Source organism: Lepidothrix coronata, unplaced genomic scaffold, assembly GCF_001604755.1.
Source record: "Lepidothrix coronata isolate B3197 unplaced genomic scaffold, Lepidothrix_coronata-1.0 Scaffold133, whole genome shotgun sequence".
Classification (NCBI taxonomy): Eukaryota; Metazoa; Chordata; class Aves; order Passeriformes; family Pipridae; genus Lepidothrix; species Lepidothrix coronata.
The window spans coordinates 882,154-909,592 of NW_016690313.1; the positions used below are offsets into that span (position 1 = coordinate 882,154).

General features: G+C 35.8%; 1 long non-coding RNA gene across 4 annotated transcripts in view; it reads left to right on the forward strand.

Annotated features, from left to right (window-relative positions):
- The window catches only part of LOC108503203, a 78,014-nt gene that overhangs the window by 16,031 nt on the left and 34,544 nt on the right, over nt 1-27,439 (forward strand). Inside the window, exons 2-7 of one of the 4 annotated variants that reach the window (XR_001876761.1) lie at nt 4,210-4,404; nt 8,837-8,905; nt 9,504-9,591; nt 19,081-19,155; nt 19,544-19,707; nt 26,293-26,329. This is a non-coding gene — a long non-coding RNA (uncharacterized LOC108503203). Of the gene's footprint in view, nt 1-4,209; nt 4,405-5,996; nt 6,087-8,836; nt 8,906-9,503; nt 9,592-19,080; nt 19,156-19,543; nt 19,708-26,292; nt 26,330-27,439 lie in introns of those variants that run through there. The other 3 variants (XR_001876759.1, XR_001876762.1, XR_001876760.1) reach the window with 3 other exon arrangements.

A 27,439-nucleotide genomic window follows, 5' to 3' on the forward strand; every position in this document is an offset into this window, starting at 1 on the left:
TCTTCAATTTGTGTTGAAGTAATGGCAGCAGGTCCTTGTAGATGATCTAAGTATTCAGCCAAAGCAAGAAGATCTTATATATCAAGCAGCTTCTCTGTTTTTTTTCTCACTGTAGTTGTAAGTCAGAGGATATCCTCTCTCCCTACAGACCTTGGCAATCTTCTTTTTGCTGTTCATATTTGCTCTACTTCTATTACTTATCCTGGTCATAAAAAGACATTAAAATATTTTTAGCAGGGCTAGAAGTGTCCTTCCAGTTTCCTATCAAATCACTTCTGTTCCTTACCCTATTTCCAAATAAGTGCTTTATTATCAGTGGCCTGCAAAGTCAGATTCCCGTGGCTGTCCTTTCTTTCTCCTCCCAAGAATTTCTTTTTATTGCTGCACAGGCCAATAGCAACAGGAGAGAGATCTCATCCAGCCTGCAGTCTGGAGACTGTGGAAGCATTCTCCTGGGAATTAAGAAATATGAAACTAAGTCTGTCAGACTGAGAATGTTATAGAATCTGATCTCCCTCTACCCAGAAAATAAGAGCATTGACCACTCTATAAATGAGGCTTTACCACTATTCTTCAGGTCATTTTTTGGTTTAAATGCTCATGTCTGTGTTACTTTGTGATGAACTCACTGCATTTAGTATATCTGAGTAAGGGAACTTCGCTTTGGAGATTCCTGAGCCCCAAAAGACTGGTGGCTGCTCAATTTATGAGATCAGACAGGATCATGGTAGCATAAGGATGCACGGAAGTGTCGATATATAGACAATTTCAGATGGCAGGAGTAATTTATTTTTGAATATAAGGGAAAACAAAGACCCTCAAGTTCCTGATTTTCCATCTGCGCTGCTCTGGAGTGGCAGAAGTTTATTCATTACCATGTAGTGCCTTCCATGCACACAACAACCTCATTGACATCTTCTTCATTCAAGGCTAGGAAGAAAAAGTCATGCTTCACATTTTAGGCCGTGCAGATTCCTAGAGGGCTTATTCCTGTTGTGCTTGAAGCTTCCTTGCAGGTTTATACTGTGGAATACAGGCAGGATTGACCTTCACTACAGTTCTTCAGCCAGCCTTAAGGAGTACTGTGGATGTAACCTTAACGGATGGGCAAAATTTTTCTTTATCACATTCTTTGGTTTAGGCAGCTGTAATCTCCCTAAATTTGCCTCTAGGCATCTATTTGCTCTTATCATTCAATGCCAAGCCATCTCTTAAGTTTCACCTTTTGTCATCTTTCATTATAATCTAAATCAGCTGCCACTTCTTTTCCAAGTACTGCTCAAGAGGAAACCACACTACACTTACTTAGTGTGGCTTACCTCAACCGAGAACATCCTTTTGCAGCTGTATGACAACTTGTAATACCTGCTTATATGGGAAATAACACCATATAAATTAATATCCTACCAAACTAAATCAGTACCAAAAGGTGCAGACTTAGACTGGATTTGTCAGTGCAAGTTAGAGCCCCTCTTTCCCAGGCTTACTCACCTTCTGCAACTTCTCTGAAAACACAATGTTTTCAAAAATTCCCAAATGGCAGTCAGTCCATCTTTTTACTCACTGGTGTTGTTTAGTTGAGATTTTAAGATCTGTTTTCCTGTGTTAGTAAACGTGGTTTTTAACAGTTAGTTAAACTGGTCTTTCCACAACCTCTTTATTACATTTTCATATGATCAGAAGGGGAAGTCATGGATACGTCACATGAAGGTGTGATTCGAGATGTGTTGCTCCTGTGAGTTCTGGGATATGTCTGAGTGGACAGAGTGTCTTATACAATCAATCAAATTAACCTTTTCACACAAATATGAGTATCTAACGTAAAAAATAATGTCCATAAGAGAACTGTTTTCCAAAACTGTTGTTGTTCATGAAGTAAAAAAGAACTTTTTGTCTGAATAAATGGTTGCTGTATGACCGTGTCCTTGTAGAGAGGAGACTATTTCAAGCTCTTCTGTGGGATCCTGTACAATTTTTCAGGAGTCCCATTTCTAAAATGGATTTAGGAAGCCTTGCTTGCTTTCTAAATGAGTAATGAATCAATAATAAAAAAGAGTTTTCCCAATTGTTAATAGTAAGGACTGTGAAACACATGGAATTTTTAATGCCATTTCCTGCATTTCCCATTCTAGCATTGTTACATTTACCTGTGGAAGTAACAACTAATGCTCTTTGCCCATCTCTATCCTACTTGGCATTCCAGTTTTAAATGTACTATGTGAAAGGCTGCTTTGAGCCTAAGAGAATACTCAGTACAACTGGCATCAGCAAAGTTATTTGATGCTGGAACCTGATCAGTGGCAATGGGAAAGATTAGATTTTTAGCAGAAGATTTTAACAAGTTCATACTGAGTGCACAGGCCAATTGGCTTGTACAGCAACCAGAGAATGACTTCCTGACAATGCAAGTGCTGTTTCAAAAGTGAAGATAAGGCAAAATTCATAAATTCTACAATGAACAGGAAGGCCTCTGGAGAAGGGAGCAGAAAAATGAAACTATGTCTGTGTTACAAAGTTGTAGAGGGCCAGAGAAACACACCTTTGAAGGAAGCAGTTGTTAGTATTAAGGAACTTCATGTCCACACTACACACATTTTAAAAGACATTACTCTGGGCAAGCTCTACTCTGTGCTTTGGACTTGTGGAAGGGCTTTAGGTACATCTCTGGAGCACATCCCTGCATTTAGTTTCATCCAAATGATATCTGTTTGCATGCTTTGAAACTGCCCTGTGATATAAACCAAAGTACATTCAGTGGAAACATTAGGTTCCTCACTTAAAAATTGCAGTCTGTCTTTGAACTAATGTAGATGCATCCCCGTGGAAGAGAACAAACAGCAACTTTTCAAATGTAAATCTGAAATTTGCTTACCTGTTGAGAAGTAAATTTGGTTGCAAAACCTTACTGGATTATTAATTTATAAATTTACATTCTCAGTCCTGGTAAATTACTGTAGCTGTACTGAATTCGATAAAGTTATCTAATTTACATTCACTGAGGATCTAATCCATGGATTTGAGGATCCAGTGTGAAGTTCCATAGGTGGACAGCCACTGAAGCTGGGAAACTAACCCATGGTTTAATGACAGGGTTTGGGTTTTTTTTTTCAAATTGATTGCCAATATCAATGCTGATGAGAAGATTAATTTTCTTTTGTCTTAGAATTTTAAATCACTATGAAAGGCTCAGCCATTTATACTTTAGTGGATTTAGAGACATTTATTAACATAATCAACACATCCTTTATATTTTAGAATAATGTAGCCTCATGATATAAAGACTTGTGAATTGAAACCAATTTTTCAAAAGAACTGTCATGCATCTAACATAATCCAACTGCAATAATAGCAGTATGAGGCTTACATTTTCAAAATTATGTGTATAGACACATTCCATTAACATTAATGACAGTTTCAAGGCTAATGATCAAATTTTTCCTGAGTTAATCCTCTGACTCCCACTGATTTTAGTGATCTTAGATTACTAAATAATTTTTAAAGGCTTTCAGCCCCTAAGTTTTTAAATATATCCAGCTCAGACTGAATTGTTACCAGTCCAATGATTGTGTTTATTGGCACAGTTTTGATCTGTGTCTGGATAGCTACTGATTATATTTCTGCATGCAATGAATGTGCAGCAATCTCCTTTGAAGATTTAATTGTAAGTGCATTTTGTGCAGAGGCAGTACACCATTTAGAGGTCATTTTCTAGTGTTTGGGAAAAGAAGAAAGCTACCAGTTCAAATGAAATAAAAATGTCATTTATACGATGCAGTGTCAGATGTGGAACTCAAACAACGTCCAAAAGGTTCAGACTTAATTTTTCTGACGCAGAAGAAACGAGAGGCCTTTCATTTTTGTAGGTGAGAAGTGAAACGTTCCTCTCTGCTCACCGATAGAGGCATGCTAAGGTGAATTTTAATTATGACTAAATTGTGGTATTACTCTTTCATACCCTGAACATCTGTTCCCTTCAGGAAGGATGATTTATGCAGGCTATCACTGCAGACAGCTTGCTACAGCTTATGTCACGGTTAGTAGGAAGCTGGTGGTACTATTTCAGAAAATACCAGCATCTAAGTGGAGACAGGCCAGTGTGTATTTTTAAGGTAGTAGAGAAAGGGCAGCATGATGTGTCTGTTTTCAATTTTGAAGCCAAATATTGACTTTACTTTTTTTTTTCTTTTTTTTTTTTCTTTTTCCTTTCAGACCATCTGTCATTAATGAAGAAAGTATCTCGGCCTGGTTCTTCCTAGTGGTGGCAAGCGAAAGAAAACCAAACCTGTCGTTGTTCACTGCGTGTAGAAAACTATTGAGAACAGCTCTGGCAGAATTTTAGTGTTTAAGAACTGCAAAGGACAGGTTAACTATGAGATTATTGCACCACAAAATCCAATTGAAAAGGTAACCTTTTTTTATTAGCGTGTTTGCGTGAATGCATCTCTGAAGTACCTTCATTGTTACTGCAGTTGTACTGCTTTTGTATAATTACAGATTAAAAAAAAAGCAAGCAAAGAAATCTCTGAAATGACAAAGCCTTGGAATTCAGCAAAACAGGGATTATATGTATGTTCAGGTTAGATAAGGGGAATTCTACATCTTTTCTCCCTCTTTCCTGAAATCCCCCTTGCTCTTTAACCTCCCTGTCTTTGCCTCGTAGTCACCTTGCTTATGATTATGCCTATTTCTTCCCCTACTTTTGTGTCTGCTAACTAATAGTACATGATCTGAGGATTTATTACCAAGGAAGATTGTTTCTAAGATTACCTGAGGCATGACTTACATATGTTATATATGCTTGCACATATGGTCAATTCTGGTTCGGTTTGATATTATAAATATTCAGTAGTTAAAATGCTTGTCTTAAAAGAGAGAACACTGTAACCATATAACAACATATTTTAAAGTTATGCTATATACAAGAATCTTTTTTCTTGTATAAGGCTTTTTAATACTTTCTTGGAAATTCAGTAGGATTTAGAAGAATTGATGTGCTGTCTTTGTTTTCAGGTATATCTAGAAGGGCATATGTATTTGTCCCAAAACAGTTATGACACATATGCTTTATACCACATTTCCTTTATTAGCCTGTGATATATTTGAAATAAGTTTTTAAAAATAAATTTTCAATACTTTTCAAACCTAGGGTTGATCAACAACATGGAATACTTTGTCAAGATTTCCACTGAGTGTAAGGAATTTTGAATGCCTGGACTATTAGCATCCAGTCCTCTCTGAATTATGTAATCCAGGTTTAGGGGTTTTTTAAGTCTGTAGGACAATATGAACATTGTAGGTCCCTTCCAACTGAACTATCCTATTCACTAGAATTTTCATCCACTAAAATAATACCCGGGAGAATTCTATAACCACATCTGGCACAGTTAATAAAAAGTCATATGTCTGTCAGTTTTTGATAGACATCATTCCATATTTTGTAATATAAAATTAATTGTATTGCTGTCAACATTGGTGCTAATATATATCAAGATATTGCTTTCAAATGTGACTAATAACACTTCAGCAGTAAATGTTCCTAGAACCTCTTGTCTAACTAGAACATTCACAATACTTTCACCATGATGATGAAAATCAAAACACAGATCAAACTTGTCTGTATAGAGGAGCAAAAAAGTTCAGTGATGATTTTTGACATACAATATTAATCAATCTTTGGGGGTTTTTTTCAATGAGGATATCTTGACCTAGAACATCAATTGTTAAACTGATATCCATGATGCCTTAGAGATGTCTGGACTGCTTTGAAAGGGTGACTGGCCAGGGAGCTGCAGGAGTCCTGCAATAACAGGGCAAAAGTGACTGGGGCCGTAGTTCTGAGCATGTCTGAAGTCAGTGTGTTGCAGTGCTGTTGATAAAAGAAGCCTCCACCACTTGTGCCCTGTCGTTGCAGGATTTCTGCAGCTCCCTGGCCAGTGCAAGGGTTTTGCTCCCCCATTCAGTGAACCACATAGAGAAGATGACATAAGCCAAAAAAACCCCAGCTAAAATCACCAAGTTAAACCACAACAAAAGGCCAACACATTTGAAAGAAATTGCAAATCGGTGTCTCAGGTATTAATGCAACAGTAAGTATAAAAAAAAATTAAAATTTTCAAATGATATTTCCTCCAGTCAAGTGATTTAAAAAGAAAACTTATTCCTTGCTTGTAAATTGCAACCAAAGCCTAACTGCCATAAGAATTACAATACTGTATCAGGCTGAACTTTAGTAGTCCAATATCCTGTCTTTAGGCAGATGTCTAAAGAAAAGTGGAAGAATAAAGGCAACATATGATACATGTGCTGCATATGTTGATAATTTCCTAGGATACTCCCCTCATCTGGGACAACCCCAGTCATGCTGCAGTCTAATTACCAATATATCAGAAGCAGAGCATTTTCTTTTTCCTTGAATACAAATATTATTTGTTCCTTGAATGAGGCATTGTTCTTTCCCTTTGCTGTGTCATTCGCTTAGTGTGATTTAAAAAAAACCAAACAATTGAAATGTGGGGGGGTTCTGTGTATAATAAGCAAAGTGCTCAGCAGACTGTTGCTACTGTCTGAGAAGTGTGTTCATTTCTCTGTAGTCAGTATTTCTTTTCAGACTTTTACCTACTAAAGAAAGAGTGGGCCAGCTAGGCAGAGTTATGTGATTTCATCAAGTCTGGTGGGAGCTTGCCAGGAAAGTCTGAAGCGTAGCTGGAGGATGTTTGATTCTCTCTGTTCTGAAACCCAGACAAAAGTGACACCTGTCTCACTTCCCTTGTGCTAGATGTGTGTCACTGAATGAAGGAGAAAAAAAGACACACTGAACAATTCCTGTCTCTGTTTCTCAAAAAAATGCAGATTTAGCAGACTGTACAACCTTCACAGTTTTCCTCCCATCCCCACTTAGTCACTGATAGAATAACTGCACACCTACTATACAGCAATCAATATACAGATGTACAGAAAATAGGATTCATAATTCATGGAAGGAAAGGATATTTTCATGCTGAAAGTGCCTGTCCTTATGCAGTTAAAACTGGCAAGAATGTTAAATATGTTTACAAAAGAAGAGATGAGATATATGGTGATTATTTTCTTTTTTTTTATACTTATTTTTATACTTGTTTTGAACTAGTATGAAACACTTTTTCTGTCCCAAACCAAAGGTCAGAAAATGCCTGAAATACTGTTCTGTTTAGACCTGGTTCTCCCAAATCTACTTTTACATAGTTGCTTTCAGTTAGGCAACTGCCTAGAAAGATAAGGAACCTTTAGTTATAAAGGATTAGAAGCTACAACTTGTGGAGGACCTTGGGGCCATTGTAAGAAATTGTGATATATTTACATGTTTTCCCACCTTCTATTCTCTCTTGCCAGGAAAGTTAGAACTGGGTCAAAAACATGGCATTTGGGCCCAAATATGACAAATATGTAGAAAAAATGGGAAATGGAGGGGAATATGCTGAATTTTAGCAATCTTGGGTGGTTTGCAGCACCTTCCAAAGAGTTCCATATTTGTGAGTGTTAGAACTGCATTGAAGGTACTGTAATTACAGTTAAAATTGAAAAAAAAAAGAAAGAAAAGAAAATAACCCCACAAAACTTTAATGATGGGGTATTCTCTTTGTCTTATTTTAAATTGGATCTCTCTGGACAGGCAGCATCTCTCCTAAGTTTGGTGTGCAATGTCAGTTGTGGAATGTGTGTTCTATGGAGGTAGAAGATGCATTTTCCACATTTGAACATGTCTCATTGCAGTTGAATGTGTGGGATTTTTAAAACAGGACACATTCTTCTTAGAATTTACAAGATCTGTAAAGTTTTTCTTCACACTTTGTGTTCTCTTATGAGCACCTTGAAAAAGGCAGCTTAGGATATTCCCTGACTGACCTGAAATAATAATGATGGTTGAATAATGTCATTAGTATTTTCCTCTTGCCTCTTCTTTTCAACACCTCCATGAACAATGAATTTCTCCTGGTCAAAGTATTGCCATTTCTGTCATCAAAAAAGTAACTTGTGTACTGTCTTTCTTAGACTTTCTTTCAAAGAATGACAGGTAATTTCACCAGCATCATTTCAGTGACAGTTTCTGCTTTAATCACACAACTCCTATAGTGATGATTCACCTCTTTCATAATTTTGCATTCCCTGAAATAGTGTTGCACAATATAAAACACCTATTGTATATGTTCTCAAGTGTTATGATTTCTGTACAAGCTGGAGGGAGGTAAGCTAAATATTCAATAATCAATTCTTTTGAAGAAAGTGTAGCAAGCAAATAGTATTTAAAAAAATGCTATCAAGAAATGCATGTTTTACATTGGCTGAGCTGTGTGACTTTAAGTTATTCAATCTGAAAACCTGGTTCAGCATAAAATCACAGCAGTGGGAGGATTCTCTCTAAAACAATAGCTGTAATGCATGACTAGGAACGATCAGAACAGTGTGGACATGGACAATAAGCATAATTTAGAATTTGATGGTGGGCACAAGAAATTGTTTGTGATATTACTTGTTGTGATGGTATGAAACAGGCCAAAACATTAATATGTTTGGGGGATGTTACTCTAAAGTTATCTAAAGGCAAGTTTCTATCTTTGCTAGCAGAGTTAAACACTGAAGTTGAAAATAACTTTTTGTTGAAAGTTATTTAGGTTTAAACATTGAAACTAATAAAAATCCATGTACTTGGATGCTAAATGGGAATCAGAAGTTAAATTTAACTGTCGTGACATTTCTAGAGTTTAGCATATATTTTTATTCAAGGCATGCATGCTCTAGTCAAAATATACTGTTAACATAAACGTGTAGTAGGGAAAATCAAGCCCCTCTCTCTCTGCAGCACCCAATGAAATCCCAGCACAGACCACACACTTTCCACTGCCAAGGAGTCTTTTGCTGGAGTCACTGAGTAACTTCTAAGACATTGCTACATTATCTTGTTTTTCTACTATGGTCGTCTATGGTCAATGGATACACATAAAAAATTTTGCACAACATAATTACCTTTTTGTGTGGCTAAACTAATTAGATTTTATAACAGTTTTATCTCACTTTGTCTATAAAGTCTTTGAAGACCTTTCTGTTACATATTTGTGCACAGCATCTGAAGTGTAGATTCATCTTTCACAAGCATCTAAATTTTTCTTTTTTTATTTCATACTTTTTCAGTTGGTAAGAAACACAAAACATTTTGTTAGACCTTTGCTTTTTTTCCCCTCAAAATATTTCTTGGAATATGTGATTTCTTGTGTTTCTAATGAATTTGCATGTATAGAATGCTGTACTTGAAAATGTGTAGAGTCATTGCTGGAAATCAACTGATTGACAGCTGTTCATTCTGCATTTTATGTGGAGGATAGATTGCATTGCATTTGTTCTCTAATTGATACATGTTTTCTTTGTAGCTGTTTAGAGCATAACCATCTTATGGCTTTTTTGATTTTCTCAAGGTATTTGCTAAAGAATTAGGTTTTTATTATTTTCAGTAACACCTTTCCTTTTTTAAGTTTTTCAGATGATTGCACACTGAGGATAACTTATTTCTCCAGTGAAATACTGATACAACGTATAAGGAGAAAAAATGGGCAATAAATGGTAAGTAGCATTTGTTAGAACAGGCATTCTGTTTACTAAATTGAGGCATTGAGGACTTTGAACTGAAAATAAAATCTGGACTTCTTTTTTTAAATAATTTGTGTGGCTTGGTGCCCTTAAATGGAACTAAAAATGGCAAATAGTCAATAAATAAGCTCATGAATAAAGCTATTGCTTTATGTAATTCTAGCATTGTAATATTTACATAGTTTTAATCCATTTTTCAGTGATTGACTGGCCTTTTTCTATCAGTACTGCTTTAGTATGAGAGCTTTTTCTTACAGTTTCAATGAGATACCACACACAGTTTATCTCTCCTACCCTTGTATATGCTCTGTAAATAAGACATCATTCCAACTCTGTGTAAGAAGGCTAAGAATTATTTCTCTGAGCTTTCCTTCAGGGATATTTTTTGCAGATAGCTATATCTTTGTACTATAAATTTAATTAGATATTTAAATATATATCCCTAGGACTTTTGTTTCCTTATTCCTATATATGTCTCTCTGTTATTCAGATTTTTAGTACAAGATTTTAAATAAATATGTTCAAAAGCTTCAGACTTTAGAAGTGCCTGTGCCTATTGATAATCCTCCTATCATAAGAGAACTGAATGTGGAAGATGTAGTGTTTGGAAACCATTAAAAGAAGTCTTAAATTCTTCAGGTTTTGCACCTCCACAAATGTCTGTAAATTAGTCTGCTTATTTCTCTTCAAATCCTACCCACTTTCAGAGTAGCAAATCAGATTTCAGCCCAGCTAGGAGTAAAATTTTTCCAGGGTTTTTGACTCTCCTCACAAACCAGATAGCATGCCCTGGCCATGTTTATGAACATTTTCTTGTTATCTCAAAGTTTACAGATGCTTTCAGATCAACGGTATTAAAAGAATTTATTCTTGATTATAAAAAGAAATATAGGAAATGCTCATGAAAATTGTTGTAATGAAAAGAGCATGACAGCCTCAACCAAATGTTCTCCCACACTGTCCCAGGAGAAACTGGACTTATAACCTGTCACTATTGTTGAAAAAGCAACCCAGTGATATATTCAGAGCCTTCCTATGTGATGAAAATATTTCTCTCTTCAGTGGCATTTTCAATTTATGGTGCAAGCTATATCAATGGCACTTGGATAACAAGACATGGATTAAGCCAAATTTTCTTTAATCACAGCCTATGTAACCACACCTGCAGCATTTGTTTATAAGCAAAGGTTACTACTGAAGTACTTTCTTCAAAGCCAGTTTTTAAATATAACTCAGTCACGATGGGACCCTGAACCTTCATTGTGAAATCCTGTTCTGCAACAAAAGTATCTTTGATGCCATTTACATGACCTGTCTAAGAATCAACCCAGGTATTTCTTTTCTGCACCTCATCCTAATGTTTCGGTTCAGATTCAGCCTAACATTCCTATCCTCAGGTGTGAAATATAGTGAGCAACAGCTTTTTTGACAGATCCAAGGCAAGTTAACTGGCATTGATCCCACAGCTAGAGAAGTGGTTTTATTCTTATCATCAGAATTCTGAATGTAGAAGCTCATCTCTGTGGAGTGTTTATCATTCCTTTTCCCACAGAGATATAAAAATTTGCTCTATGCCTACTATCAGGTACTTTGTGCTCCATATTAGCTTTTATCACTTTATACCTCTACTGCTTAGTCTTAAGGTAGTATATTCATTGGTTTGTCAGACCTGTAAAAGTTGGCATCAGCAGATGCAGCTAATTATTTCATCTATTCAAACCAATTTATAGTATACCTAATATAATATAACAGAATGTAGTATAACACAATATGATATAATATAACATCAACCATATATTATAATGTACAGAATAGTATAATTATATATTTATATCATATATAAAAATATATATATTATATATATAATGTATATATTATATATATACATTATAATAAATTTATACTGCTAAATTGTATGTATTATTATATATACCATATATAATAATAGAAAGATTATACATTTTGCATTAAAATTTGTTACTTAAATAAAACTAAGTGCTCCACCCTTGGTTCCACTCAACTGTGTGATATTCTCCACTGGAAAGCACAATGGAATCTGTTGAGTTTCTTTGACATACAGAGTGTACATATCTTATTCTGATTAGTGCAGAAGGCATGATATGAACAGGGGAAATAACAAAGATGTTTGAATTGATCTGGCAAACGTGTACCTGCTGACACCACGGGTTATAACCAACAGAGCACTAAAGCAGCATTAAGTTCTATTATAATGCATCTTCTCTTGACTCAGTAAATTAGAATACAAAAAAATAACAAGAGATAAAACCTCTCTGGCAGTATGTGTATCTGGTTGAATGGAGAACACCATCTCTGTTTTTTTGTAATTTTTAAAAATAATATCTGGAGTTTTTGTTTTAAAATCTGAATATATTCGTTCATATGTAGGGTTTTTTTTAAACTGTACTTCATTAGGAGTTAATATTTTGCCTGAATGAAATTCATATACAGGAGGTCATAGTTATGAAGATTAACTCATTTTCTCCAGGATCTTTCTCTACCTTCTACTTAAGTTATATGCATATTGAATTAGGCAATATGTCTTCCTGCTTCAAGTCTTAAAGAACTTTTGCACATTAGAAGAACTGCTGGAGGAAGAATGCATAAATAGGCAGACAGGAATCCCAGAAAGTTCAGCAAAGGGAAATGTGAAATCCTGCAGCTGGAGAGCTGTAATCCAATCCACAAGTACAAGTGTGGGGGAGTAAAGAACATCGATTCTCATTTTTCCCAATAGTATTCAATGAATGCATAAGAAGCAGTGGACAAAAATTGAAGTGTGGGCAATTCCACTTCAGCATAAGACAAAGAAGTGGTCAAAAACATCTCTGCCCAGAGATGTTACGAAGTCTCATGCTCAGAGACATTGAGAATACCACTGGAGAAAACCCTGACCAATGTGCTCTAGCTTGACCTTTCTGTGAGCAGGGATATGGACTAGACAAAGTCTAGAGGTCCCTTCCAACCTCAGCCATCCTGTGTCCTGTGAACTCCCCAGTGGATTGCAGTAATGCATCACAATGAACTGCTGTCAAGAATTCTAAGCATGTTGTGGCTGAAAAAGTCTTCTTGGCCTTTCATTGTCTGGCTGCTGCAATTACACCTCTACAGATTTCTGTAACTGCATCGGCACTGAATGTTTTGAAAACAGAGATGAGCATCTACAAGTTAGTCAGAATTTAAAAAAGAAATACTCAGGGAAATCACTGGTTTTTGTAAAAGACTTCTGTAGACTTGATAAACATCTTCCAAATGGTGGCACAGCTCCTTGCATAAGCATGGGAAAGCTTCCCAACTACAGTTATGAGCCAACAGTCATCATGAGTCAAAATAGTTAAAAATTAGCCTGATTTAATACTTTAATATAGAATCTTGACCTCAGCAAGGTTTCCCTAGTGCTAGCATAAAGATAGAAGGAGAAAAGAGGGAAAAAGATGGGGACTTCTGAAAATGAGTTTTGAAAAAGACAACTGCTTCATTCATAATTGCTTCCTCTGCTTCTCCAGTGTGGCATGGATTGAAGCCTCCCCAAAACTCTTAATGACAGAACTTGTGCATGGACTTGATTGCTGCAGGCTTGTGTTATGTTTACATTCATCAGGATAAATATTGAACAAAGAAGGGAGATTAAAAATCTAGTCTGCCACAGCTTGGATGAAATGGAACTAAGCTGCTGTACCTGTTTTAATATGGTTGTAATAATCACAAACATGCACAGAGGTATACACCCAGTACACTCCTTTCCACTTCTTTTTCATTTAATTTCCTTTCATTTAATTCTTTACTCCTAAATGAGGAGCAAAAGTAGTCACTTATTACTCTGTATTTCTCTTTTGGTCTTAAATTTATCCAGATTTTAGTTTTGTCTCTGAACTTCAGCACAGGAGCAGGTGGAAAACCTGGTTGTGAGTCTCACGTGACCAGAGTCGTTCATTCATTCCAAGCTGAACATTCACTTGCAGTGAAATCACTCCTATAGATTGTTTTAAAACAGGGAAACAAGTTGGTGTGTTTTATTCTGAGTTGATGGTTTGTACCTAGAGGAGCTGAGGTGGCACAGGAAGTCCAGGGAGGGTTCTGTTGCACAGACAGAACAGTGTGAGCACCCCAGCCAGTTTGATGCTGACACACATTACCTTTCTTGTTCTGTGGAGATGCTGTGTGTGATTCCTCTCCTGCAGGCCATCACAAGTTGTCACTTCTGGTTGCTGTTGGCTTGTATTTGCTGTTGTCCCACACACTGCTGCTTGCAAAGTCACAAGCTGTGCTGTAATGTCTGGAAATATGTGTCATTCCTGCACATGAATGGATTGAGGAGTAGAACTAAGGCTATTGTAACTCTTTCTTTCTGCCTGGAAAAACAATTTTCTGCAAAATATGAAATTATAATTCTGCATTGTGAGTAAAACTTTACTGAGCTTTTTATAGCCTGAGTCATGCAAACAACTTAATATTTAGGTAGTATTGTTAATTAGCAGGAGGACAGTCACTTCAGTCCAAGGCTATTTTGACTTTTACATAGCAAGATGCTTAAATCTATTAATTTTCTATGCTGACCTGTTATAAGCTATTCTAGTTAAAAAAAAAAAAAAAAAAAAAGATGTGCAGGGTGGTAGAAGTGAAGAAAGAGGCATAAAGTGTATTGGAAAACTACCAAATGTCCCCTGCAAATGGACCCTATTCAGAATCAGTAAGCGTATGATGAGTGAAGTGGTTTTGAATATCGCCTTTAGATTCCATGCTGTTACAAGGCCAGCCCCGAACATGGCAACTCTTATTTCCACACACAGTACCTCTTCACTCTCAATTTAACCCAAAAATCTGATGAACCCATTACTCCATACTTGATTTCATGGAACAAGGAGTAGATATAGTTACAAATGATCAATCACAAGCCGTGAACCAAAGCAGCAAGGCATTAACAATTCACACCATTTCGGTCCACTTGCTCAAGCAGAAGATGTGCCAGCATATTTAATGCACAGCTACTTCGTGCAGTTCAGGAAAAGACATGACTCATGCTCATTTTAGGAACTGAGGACACTTCATAGGTTTTCATGCCTACCAGCCACCGAGGGTTAGAGTTTGCACCTCTAAACAATTAACATAACCAGGTGTCCAGTAAAGGTCAGGGAGACGGACGGGATTTTAAATCAACTTTTGCTCAGGTTGAAAATCAATGGAAGGAGGACCTGGGAAATGGTTCCCACAATAAAGCCAAGTTGTGTTGTACGACTTTGTAGTGTACAATCAACATCTTGTTCAGCAGTATTGTAACATTGCAGACCCCACAGGCATGTGCCGTCAATTCAATGGGATCAGTGGAAAAGCGAAGCAGCTGTGAAAGATTGCTTCAAGTACAGCAATCGTGTACTTGTCATTCTGTTCAATGGTGGAAAAATCCAAATTCGGATAGGCATCAGTATTTAGGAAAATGACTGCTAAAGCATCTCTCATAAGTACCTTGGGGACAATACGATTTGACATATAGCATGTAAACAAAAGTACACAGCAGCTGTTAGATTAGTTTTTGTTGGAGTAAAACCACACTGGTGTAATTTCAACAACACAGGAAAATGCATGTTCTCCATCATTTGGTTTCCCTGTATAAACCACAATTTTGGGTAGTACATGCCAGTTGCCCTGGACAAAGAGCTGCATCATGTTTGCTTAAAATAAGAAACATTGCACACTAACACAGTTTCATACCCTCTCTGTTATATATATATATATAAATAACAGAGTACAGGGCATATTGAAAGTACCTTCAGGAAAAACCTTGTCCCCAGGAAGTATAAAAAGAATTTCTAGTATTTTGGTCATATTGAGAGTTTCTTTTTTTCCAATTCTGGAAAAACTGTTGATGGTTTATTTCCTGTTTTTCTGATACTGTTACTTGTTTTTTAAAAAGGATGCTTTTACTGCTTGCTGGCTTATTTGCTAAGAGAAATGGATGTTGAAAAGAGCTCAGTATAATACTAATGTCTGTGCTCCAATAATGTCATGAGTTCAAGTAAGAAGAAAGTTAACAAACTGAATTTTGGGCTATTTGTTTTTATTTTTTTGCAGTCCACTTGTGATGATTTCAAATTGCCAGAGGGTAATTTTCCCATTCCTTTACAAATGTTCTGCTCACTTTTTGTGGATACCCTACTGGGCTTTGGATTTCATGCTTTCTGTTACTCCATTTGATCAACATTGCACTCTTATAATTTTCATCAAGTTTAAACACAAGACAATGTAAAACAAAAAAGTTCTTTCTTTCCTGTTTGCCACTGTGGCATCATGTCATTATCCCCATCATTTTAAAATCTCTGGGTTTTGTTTTAGGGAAAATTTCTTGTCTCTGTTCTTCAGAGGAGTGTAAAATTACACTGTAAACCAATTATTTTCTTCAAGGAAATTCGATGTTTGTCATGTGATATGAAGCCAAAAAATCAATAAAGGGGAGAATAAAAACAATAAAGGTGTATTTGTACTGTTCAGCTTAGCTGAGGAGCAAAGATCCTTGAGTCCTCTCCTTTTATCCATGGCTGACTCTCTAGCAGCTAAGACCGCTGCAAAGGAAAAAATGACTCAATTGAAAAAATGCAGTTTGGTTCTAATGCATTATTTATAATTCTGCATAGACATTATAAAGAAAAGGAATTTTGTCTGTAATTTAAAATTTTTTTCCATCACTTCAGACTCTCTTTGCTCTCTAACCTTCTGAAAGACTGACATCACGGGGACTTGTTCCTAAACCTCACCAGTCAGCTCATTTGCTTTCTTTCCAAGGGTTGGCTTTTGCCTTCTCTTGCTGAGGTCAACACACTGTTACTGTCTTCGTGGTCCTGCCTCATAGCTCAGTGTTTGTAATGTTTGACCAGCTGGAATGGTGAATGGACTGTGCAACACTTCACAAGAGACTTGCAAACCTTCAGGAAATTTTGCCTATAGGTTCTTCCCACCTCGCTTTGTAGACTTTGCTTTGTATAAAGTATCAAAACACTCCAGTGGAGCTGGGAGCTGTACTGTGGAGTAATTACTGATACTCTTAATTTTCAGAAAAATATTAGTTCAGACCAATACCTTCTTTGCTTTAGGTAAGTCACCAAAATGTATGGAAGACTGGAAGTAGGTACCTGTTCATTGGAAATCAGTCTTGCATCAGTTCCAAATGAGAACAGCAAAAACATTATTAAATAATTTTTGAGCAACTGTGTATTTTTTATCTAGAGCTCTAAAAGTATCTTCTGGAATCATCAAACAGTATAAAGTTATGGAATATTTCAGTAAAATACACTCTTCTGAAGTTACTGCCTTAGTGATCTACCTTTATTCCTTTACCTTTCTAGGGGCACGTGTTTTTGTACTTCAGTGAACACTTAATAATTTAATACCATCAATATCTGGAATTTTAAAAAGGAGGTCAAAAGAATAGGGGGAAAAATACAAGCTCTTTGAGACTGTAAAACTGGAAACATTAAGACTGAGTGTGGAATGAAGTAAATACCTTTATGGATAAAATCAGCTGATGTTTATGGAAATTACTGTTGTTTATAGAAAATTATGTGGGTCTGATGCTCAGTGTTGCTGAGTAATTTGGGTGTTAGGTGTGTCTGAAAGAGGTGACACTTTTTTAACCTCTAAGCAACCCCAGCAGGTCTTGGAACTATCCCTCTCTGGTCCTGAAGGTCATTACCTTCAGAGAAGGTGGATTAGCATGGCTGCATTGTACTGATCTTAAAATTATTTGTGATAAAATACTTAATGGTACTATAATCAGTGTTCAAATGTAACATTCAATTCTGGTATACACACATTTTCTCACAGCTATGTTCAGTCTCCTTACATACTCAGAAAAGCACCGTTACTTTCATTTATCTTCATTTCTGTAATCATTTTCCTGTGGTAACTAAGTTAAAAAGCACTGAGTAAAAGCCATATTCACTTAGGGTGTTTGTAAAACTTCACTGAGATCAGATTTTCATCCTTTTATTTTGTTTGAACTAAGTATGACTATAACCACTGCTCATCACATAACGTGAAACATAGATTTCATTCTCATGCTGCTGACAAGTATATTCACTCCTACCAGTGCTCCTGATCAGACCTTGTTCATTATCTTCTTAATTTTATGTCTGAATTCCGTGGTAAGGAGTAAGTACATTATTAGAATAATCTGGAAAGGTATTAATTCATTTACTGTCATCTTGAAATAATTTTTCCTCATGTTCAGTTGCATGGCCATGTCCTGAGAAATCAAATTTTAAAAGCAAATATTTAATGGTCTATAGTAGGGGTTCTGGTTTAGTGTGTTTGCTTTGATGACATATTTTGAAAAAGTGTTGCTGTATTGCTTTTCAGGGTAATCATTAGTGTAGGTTAATATACATATTAACCTTGTTCAGTAGATCCTCATCAGTCTTAGTTTGTGAAGTCTGATCTCTTTTTAGATAAAAGAGAAGTAAGCATTCTATATGGAAGCTCCCAGAAGTGTTTATGTGAGAATACATAAAGTTACTGACTAGGTGATAAAGTTCTATCTTGAATTTGTGGGAGTCAGAAGACTTGAATTTTAGCATGATTTAAAAAAAACTAATACCTTTCACAAAAATAAACACAGTTTCAGTTAACCACGTGCTTAAATCATTCATAAAATGCAGTGACTGTTGCATGATTACCTATTTCTTTATCCTTGAAGGTGAATTTAACTATATGATATGCTCCTTCTTGATCTGTCCAAAAGCCTCTGGTTATTAATGAACTTGCATATGAAAGTTTCTTAACTAAGGTCTCAGTTCAGACTCTGTTCTCACAGCTGAGTGAACAGCTATTGAGGCTAAATATTTGCCAAAACCAAATGGAACGTGTGTCTCCTATTCTAACAAAAATACCTAAAGTGTAATCCCCATTCCTCTGTTTTCTCTGACAAAACCTATGGTTCTGTGTTAGTATTTATGTAGCTAGGAAATGCACCATTTATACCTATATAGCTAATATGAATCTTTATGACTATAGCCTTGCCTTGCCTTCCCTTCCCTCAGGTAAAAGCATGAAATGCTGCTTATTGTTATTTTATTTTGTTGTATCCGAAAGGCCCACATGTGCTACACAAAAATATCTGCAAAGCACATGCACCTTAGTAATGCCTGAAGCCAAAATAATCATCCCTTATTTATCTCACATATTGACATTAGGACCCTTTGAGAGAATGCTTTCAACCTTTACAGTGATTCGAAATCTAAAAGCAGCAAGAAAAAGATCTCATTGAGAGCATTGCCACGAATCAATTTTATATATCTTTTCATTTGACCTTTCCTCATTATTAAACAGCTACACTGAGCACTTTTATTCGCTGTAAGTTGTTTTTAAGGTAGTGGCAATGAGAAGGTTATAATAAAACAGCTTATGAGGGTGTTGATTCTATTTTATGAATGTTACCATTTTATAATATTGTAGGTGTATGTCAGCTCCTCAACAGGAAACTGTGTACAGAAACACCACGGATCTTGCAATTTTATGAGGACAATGCAAGTAGGTTTCAGCAAGGTTGGTTCCAACTCATCTGTGATAAATGAGAAGATAAGGCAATCAGTGCACACCATGACACTCCGTGCAGCTAGTTAGGCACACTTCAGAACTATTCAGGTGTGCTCACCGAGCTTAGGAGTCTTTCCTGAGGGGTGTCTCAATATAAATACGTCCTTCATGGTGGCCACTAGAAATGCAGGAGTTGCTTTTCCAAGACTTAACCCAGGTCAGATATAAATAATAGATATTAAGAGTTAGTTCTGATGCTGAGGCTGCGTTAGAAGCTCTGTGTTTCAGTTGGGTCAAAAGAATGAATTTGCTTTTGGGGTTGTTTTTTTTTTCTTTTTCTTTTTTTTTTATTTTTCCCCTTTTTCTTCTTTTCTTTGCATAGCTCCTCTGCTTGACAGATGCCTGCAAAACTTCATCACACCTTTGTGAGGACCTCTTTGGGTCTTTAAGAGAGAAGGTTTCAGCCTCTCAGGAGCAAAGATTTATATCCAAGGAGTTCTATTGGCCCTGCACCAACGATTAAAGTCTGCAAACTGTTGCAAACAGGTGAGTTGTCCCACTCTTTAAAAGTCTGCTTTTCTGTTTTAGTTTTCAAATGTGCTAATTGTATAAAACCAAGGATTGGCACTGTGTCATAAAGAAGTGTGACATATATTGCAGGAGCTGCAGTGCCTGTTAGGAAAATGAAACGCTTCTGTAATTGCAAAGCCAACAATAAAGCAGTTAATTGTGTCTCTCTTTTGGAGTGGGATGTCATGTGCCTCATCTTTTCTTGCTGCATACTGTGCCTAGCTGTGATGTTCCTTGTGTGGATATTCTCTAAAGCAATCATTTTTCATTTCTCGTTCTGCTCATGCAATTTTTAATGGTCTCATAGATCTTTCCATAAAACTAATTTAAATAATTATTTAGTTGAAACATACTTTAAATAAATAAGTAAACACTTCTAAGTATAGCTGGTGTTGCACTATGAAAAATTAAATAAACGTATCATGTTTTAAAACATCAATATTTTAATTGTGCCATCAAGCAAATATGCCAGACGCACATTTTAATTCGAAAAAATAGTGGAAAACAGATAATGAATATGCTGTCTAAAAGTTTAGGAGCAATAAGATGATATTTTTTATTAATCAAATGTTTTATTTTAGAAAATATAAGTAAGAAAACACCGATCTTGCTCAGTATAGTAACATAATTTCACTTATATGTGCAAGAGTGTACATATTTTTAAGAATTAGGTGAGTACTTCATAAGAATACAGGTTTTGGAGGAAAAGTATCATACAGAAATTAAGCAGCCAGCTGGGAACCTCGGATTTAAAAGTGCTGTCGGGGCCCAGAGCTCAGAATGACTGCAGGAGAGATTTGAGCTGCCAGGCTGTGCAGGAAGGGGGAGGAGAGGAGCAGGCGAAGTGTCAGTCACACTGTTTATACAGCACCTCCTGCTGTCAGATCCATACAGAGAAATGAGAATTGACTTTGGGGACACTGCTCCTGTCTAGAGCTAAAGAGTGGTCAGCAAGGAGAAATCCAACAGAAACAAAAACAAAACCGAGAGAGCACGTGAGAGACAAACAAGCAGAAAAGGAAAAAGAAAAGCTTGTTTCAGGCCGTTTCTGAGGCAGTGGAGCGATATATTAAAAAGTCAGAAATATCTTTACACTTTATGTTGATGATTCTACACTTTTAAGATAACACTGCCTGTCACAAAAGCCATGGAACTGAAATCTATTATAAAATATAATATTTACTCTTTAATAAACACAAATATATATATATAATGAATACAAGTACTTAGCAAGTACAATGGCAATTAATTAGTAGAACAAAACAGACAGTGCAGTTTCTAAATAGAAATTCACATGGAAGTCGTTTATTGACTACTTTTTACTCTTTTCTGTGAAAAACATATAAAGACATTTCAGTAAATTAGCTCATGTTAGTCATTCCTTTGCTGATTATCCATCAGGGTTCAGCTGGAAATTGTAAATGACAAGAAATACTTAACAATTTCAGTGGATTTGAAATTTCTTCTGAAGACAAATGATTCTTTACAATGAAAGCCTTGCATTTAGGCATATGCTCATATAACCACGTTAGCCATTTGTAACTTTTAAGAGTCCAGATTACAAGGATAGATGTCAGTACAGCTCTGACAGTTAATTGTCTACAAAACCCGTATGATTAAAATAATTTAATAAACAATTAATAATAATAAACTGGATTAATAAACTGGGTTAAGTGCCGAAATGGAAATTTTACAGCACAAGAATGTTAAATGTTTTGTGCAGTTAATGTGCCAAAAGCTTGTGTTATTTGGAGTTATATTACTCCAAAGATAAGATGAAACATATAATTTGGTGTAAAGTGTCTCTCTGTTAATTTTTCCAACCATTTTTATACTGAAGTTGTGTTAGTACTGAACATAAATGAAGGAATTGTAGTAACTGGAGGTTATTATATGCTGTAGGTATAACAATTCTTACCATGATCTTACCGTATTTTGCTTATGCTGCCCTTTTTTTTCTGAATAACTGAAACAAGTTTATTTTGTAAAGAGCACACTGTGATATGATACAGATACAAAATTAGAAGGCATGTTAATTAACAAACCATTCAATGAAAATACTCTCACTTTGTCCTGTGGTGCTGAGGCCTGACAGGATAATGCTGTGATGATTGTACAGTATTCACAGCAATATAACCTCTAGCCACTACTTGACAACATTAAATATATTTTCTTGATTTCTATTTATCTCTGTGCTATTTTGACATTTGAATTACTTGTGCTTACCTTGTCTTTTCACATAGATAAAAAGGGAATGGAAGTAAAAGAAAAGGAACATTCTTTGATTCAGTATTACTCTGCTAAGACACTTTAGTCTGTCCATTGAAGTCAAATAGCACATACAACTAATAATATGCTAATACACAGACTTCTATAATAGTATGCTAATACACATATTTGTATTAAATCTTCCTGGGCTTCTGTTTAAAATGCCTAAATTGAATTAAAACAACACACAGTTTCTGGTCCACACAGTGCACTGGTTGCACGGTGTTGTCTTTTTAATCACTCTGTTGCTTCTTGCCCCAGAGGAGTGAGGAGTTACTGTCTCTCTGCTGTGGTGTTTGTAGCCTTTTAAAGAGGACACTCAGTATCCCTTAAATAGTATTCCTTGAGTTTAACACAGGTGAAGGAAAACAGGTAAAACTCAATGAGTACTTGAGCTTTGGGAGCTGGTTTTACTTTTACTTTAAATAAGTGAGAAAGTAGGGAAATATATACGTATAACCACTATACTACAAAAACCTTCTATCATTTCCCTTTAAATGCTTTCTAATTGCAATTACATATGTACATAATGATCTATAAGCTTCCCTAAAATCTTGACAAAGTTTATATTGGCATTTTAATGCCATTAAATTCTGGGACTGTAAAATGCAGTTTTCTAACAAAAAACAGCAAACAAACAAACAAACATAAAAGAAAGTAAAATTTAAGCAACAGTTCTGATAGAATTATTCTACTATTAATATTTCAGTTGTCAGCCTTTTACCAGAATTTTAAACATTCTGTGTAGGTGTCTGTTGGAATTTCTGGTATCCTCAAACCTCTTTGGAGGTTAAAATCAGTTAATTTTGTGTATAATGTACATGGTTGGGTGAATGCACGTAAGATATTTTTTTATCTTTTTTGTGGAGCCGCCATAGTTTCTATTAAAAATGCTTTTAGGTGAAAAAAGCGTCGCCCAAATGAAAGTGCTTTGAAGTGAGCTGGGCCATGTAACAATAGAAGCAGCACTATATCTGATAGCATGGGATATAGTTCACACTTTGGGAGAGGGGGGATGTCCACCTCATTAGCATTCTTCATCTGTAGTGGTGCTGTTGGTGGGGGTGTTGGAGTAGGAATGCCATTGTGCTGGGTTCCAGTGTTTGGGGACAAACACTGCTGTGGAGGGAACGTGTGAAAAGGCCATAGTACTGACAGTGAATGAGGAAGGCTGTGCTTTCTGTGTGCTTCAAGCAGGGAAGCTGTCATTCACAGGCCTAGCACAGCTAAACAGAGGCCAAAAGAGAAGACTCAAATACTTTTTAAAATGATATTAATGATTTTTAAACATTTTCTTCATTTAGAGTTAACGCTTTGTTCAAGCTGTTGGTCTGTCCTTTACTAAATGATATAAAACGTTACGTGAACAGGTAAATGGAAGAATATCTCATTGCCACAGTAAAGATTTATTATGGAAAATGTATGTGTATGAGTATTTGAGAGTCACAAATTTCTTTCAGCATATTTGAATGTTTTTGAGCACGTGTTACTCTCAAGGATCTAAGAAACAGAGCTGGTCCAGGGGTTTTATTCTATGTGCTTTTATTTTTACTGGAAGTGTGTTATGTGTGGGGATGAGGAGACTGAGCCGGGATGAGAAGTGACAGGAAATTGTGCTGAATGTTCATTAGTTTGATCTAGCAGAACTTACAGTAACAGTAATTAATCATTTGAACCACAGCAAATTACATCACATTAATGTAATGGAGCTAGTATGCAAAATACCCACAAGAAAACAAAAGAGAGTAAAATTATTGACTGATCCTGCTACTCGCCATTTTGGCTATGGAAACACAAGCTTAAATGTACTATTTCAAAACTGTATATCAACAGTTTTACTGTTATTATTCTAAGCTACATCCACAAACAACATAGTTCATAGTTCTCATTTTTCTATGCAGATCCATAAAAATGTTACTGACTTTTAAACAATTGAAATACTGCCAATACCAGAACAAAGGAAAAAGAAAGTCTATATTTCTTCTATTTTCTTGTGTAGTTCTCTTGAAATTGCTGACTCAAGTACTGGAGGCTGCATACCTCTGTGATACACAAACAAATGCTTTTCTCCATAACTTTTCTTCTTTTTTTACTTTATAAGAAACATATCTAACATTACTATTCAATTGTTTTTCACAGATTACAGTAGTTGCATTGTTCAGTAAGAGCTTTAATGACTCATTTGGGTTTTTTGCCGCCCTACAAATAGAATGTAAACTAGCTTTTAGGAATAATCATTTTGCAGGTACTTTGCCTGGCAGAAACTAATAAAATGATACACTTCTACAAAGTATTTTTAGTCAGGATGTTTTTCCTTAATTTTTATATCCATCCTTGTTCATAGAGTTGTCAGAAATTTATACCAAAGGACACTTACCCTGTTTATAGTGCTGTTTTTAGAAAATTAGATTATGTTGTGATAAACTCAGCATAATAATTATTAGATATTATTGGAAGAAAATGAGAACTTCACCAAAATGCTTATCTCGATTTCCAGTTTAACCCAGTCTTGTATTTGTGTTTTTATGGGTTTTGAAAGTGTATTCTTAAAATAACTTGAGTATCACAGCCTCTGTCCAGTAACAACCCCCCCTTTTTCAGACTTAAATTATTTTTTCCTCTTCCTTGCGGCTTCTGCTTTTCTAAATTTATATGACATTGACTCACACCATTGAAGAGGTGTTAAGTATCTTTATTTCCTTCTTTATAGGTCACAGAAAAATAGATTTTTTTTGTCTGTTTGACCTGTGTAGAGACCACTCAAGAAATAATCCCATGTTAAAGTGAACTTTGTGTAGAGCAAGATTCGAGATGAAAACTGTACTATTTCAGCCTAGCTTCTTATTAAAATAATATAAAAAGAGTGCTTTGGTAATTTTGAAATTGAAATAGAAAACTGCCCTCTTGATAGTTCAGCTAAGTGACTCTTAGAATGTTGTGTGTTTTTTATAGATTTGAGCAAGGCTTGAATTTTTTCCCACAGCAGAGCTGCATTCTGGTTACCAGAAATATTTTAAGAACCTTAAACTTGTGTCTTTTTCTAAGTGTCATGCCTTGAGCAGGCCTAACATCAGTTAAATGAAGTGAAAATTGCATTCTTGTCTTGATAGAGATGAAAATGGATTTCTGGTCATGAAATAGATGTAGTTGTCACTTTTTTAAAAAGGTGTCAGCAGTTTGCTTCAGCAAGTAAGGTGCCAATTCAGTATGACAGTAAACTTGTGATCTGAGCAATCAATAAAATGCTTCAATAACTTCTGCTTCATTACACTTATAATAAGAGGCTATAGATCTGTGGCACATAAAATGTTGATAAAGAGGATATGTAGGGACTCAGTGTGACATTTTGTTTTAGTAATACAGTTAGTGCAATGTTGCCATCTAGAGTTCGTGCATAGGTAATTATCCTGAAAGCAAAAGCTCCAGCGAAAAAATAAACATTGCTTTTTCCAAGCCCCGTTTATTTCCATCACTTAGTGGCACCTATGTCTGTCTATCTGGAAGAGTTCATTTGCCTTGGCACAAAATTGTTTAGGTCAGGAAAAGGAAGACGATTCGTAGCTATTTTTATGCTTTTTCATTTGGTGACGTGTAAGGATAAGATCTCCTCCTCCCGCCCCAATCCAACATTTAAATGCATCTAAAAAACAATTATCATCTAAATAGATTTAATTGTTACCAGCTACTAACAAAAATCATAACGTTGCAGTGATTTGACACCTGTAAGGGGGAGAAGGGAAGCTTTGTAGTCACAGGGAGTTAATGTTGGGATGTTTCACATTCTGACCAAGTGTTCTTTCAGTTGATTTATGTATTATGAGGCCATAAATGGCTCCTGCTGATTTTTCATAAACATACATTGCAGGGGAATTGTCTCTGAGCTATTTATCTTGTAAGAAAATTATTTTGATATGTTAAATAGGGCTTTTTTTCCCCCCTTTTAATATGGACGGCACCTGATTGATAGAACATATAAAGAGTTTCCGCCATATGCCATATTGCATTTCTAATAAATAAAACTTAATTTAGATCCAGACAGACTTTTACTTCCCAGGGAAATTATTGCAAATCCTAAATTCTTCTGAAGTGTATTTTTAAAAGATATAGAACCAACTGTTCTGTCTAGTGAGCACGAAGGATGGGCTTATCAAGTTCAGCAATCTAGCACTGTTTTATTTTGTTGAAAAGAAGTGGTTGAGATTACTGAAGACTGGGTAATTAAAAACTAGTTGCACAGATATAGCGTGTTTGTTACAAGAATGACTGATTAAATCTTTTCCTTTTTATAAGCAGCAAGAATGACACTGCTTCTGGTTTTCCTTCTACTTTGGTATGTAACTTATAAACAATTTGCCTTTGAAGTGTCAGAGCCTTATTGTTAATAGGGTGGCTACTCATGTTTCATGTTTCTGATGAGGTGATCTGGTAACACTGTCCTGTACTTTATCCTCTTAATTTAATTGTTAATTTTGTCTGCACTGATAATGGATGAGAGTAAATGGTGGAAATGTGTCTGAAGTTGTGGCAAGGAGTTAAATGACTACTTTAAAAATGTAATTTTTGGATTGTTTTTCACCATGAACTTGCATTATCTTTTCTCTCTCCCTGTTTGAACATGAATGTTTGCTGGAGACATATGGTTTATGCTAAAAAATTATATATTAGTCAAAAGACCACAGATAGAGGATGCCATTTGGGACTAATGAAGTTTTAATTATAGCAGGGTCCAACATCTTTGCCCAGTGCATTTGCCACTCATTTTTGATTAAGCCTTGCCGGCCACAAACCAGTTCACCTTTTGAAGATGTGATGTGCTGAGGTACCTCCTGCATAATTAGGTGAATCCAAATAGGATATGGATTCTTTGGTGAGGACAGGGAGGGAAAAGGAAAAGAAATTTGTTACTTTGCTTTTTATTATCAGTCTTGTCATTGGATTACCAGAAAATGCCTGTGGAAGAGACGTGTCTCTGCGCTGAACTATGAATTTGATTTTTTTTTAGCATTTAAAGTTCATGGACTCGAAAGTCTTAAGACTTAGTTAAGACTCCCTTTGTTTGACTTTGATGGCATGTAAAATAATTTTGATCATCTGGGTCCAGGTTCTAAGGATGTGTCAGACAGATGATAATGTTCCTGTATTTTATCTGTCTTTATGCACACTGAGATTATTTCAGGTAATCTCAGAGTATCTGTCTTTCCTTGGGGATTGCGCAAGGTCAAATTGCATCACATTTGCCATGGACCCAAAGTGAATAAATGTTCCCTCAACCAGATCAGTTAACAAAGGGGGGGTTGTTAAACAGAGTAAATTGAATGTGTGCCTGAGTCTGGGGGCACTGAGAGATTCTTCTAGTATAACTAGGCTTATAGTAAATTTATGAGTTTTCAATTTTGTTCTAGATTTCTGACTTAAGAAATATGAAGTATATCTGTTAATC